Consider the following 943-nt stretch of genomic DNA (forward strand, 5'->3'; position numbering starts at 1 on the left):
CTCAGAACCCCTTGTTGATAAACCACAGCTCCTCTGCCCCTCTCGTCTCCTAAACCAACTCATGAGACAGAAGGGGAGGAGTAAGTACCCCAGAGGCACAGGAGGGTTAGATAGAGGCCTGCAAAATGGATGGAGAGGAGAGCACAGATAAAACCAGGGCCGTGGTCACTGAAGGGAAGAGTCATATCTTTTTTTTTTTTTTTTTGACACAGAGTTTTACTATGTTGCCCTCGGTAGAGTGCCATGGTGTCACAACTCACAGCAACCTCAACTCTTGGGCTCAAGCTATTCTCTTGCCTCAGCCTCCCAAGTAGCTGGGACTACAGGTGCCTGCCACAACACCTGGCTATTTTTTGTTGCAGTTGTCATTGTTGTTTGGCGGGCCCAGGCTGTGATGGAACCTGCCAGCTCTGGTGAGCATGGCTGGCGCTGTAGCCACTGAGCTGTAGGCACCAAGCCAGGAAGAGTCATATCGCGACGTGCTTGCATTACTACTAATAATTTTATAAGTTTGAAACCAATATTCAATTATTAATTATTAATAGATTAGAAATATTAGGAATAGGGAACAGAGTCTGGACAAAGGGAGACAGTAATGGAGGACAAATTGGGATTCATTTTCCTGGCTTTGAGCGCAAAGTGCAAGACCCTGTCACTATAAGATTCTGAAGTCTAGCTGTTGAATATCCCCTCCTCTCACAGCTGCTGCACTGCTGCTGGGTGGACGCCTTGAGGCCGCTTTCTGCCAGGACTGGGCTGTGTGCTCCAGGAGAGTGCTTTTTGGGAATTAAGTACGTGGATTCTTTAAACTTTGTTCAACACAAGGAGACTTGCTCCAGACCAGATAAGGAGAGAAAAAAGATCTCTTTTCTTCTGTCACCTTGATTAGGTTGGAGGAGCCCATCTGTTTGAATGCAAGGCTGTCAGAGTATTAAAACATCAC

Source organism: Otolemur garnettii, unplaced genomic scaffold (assembly GCF_000181295.1).
Source record: "Otolemur garnettii isolate 467f Iridium unplaced genomic scaffold, OtoGar3 scaffold00111, whole genome shotgun sequence".
NCBI lineage: Eukaryota > Metazoa > Chordata > Mammalia > Primates > Galagidae > Otolemur > Otolemur garnettii.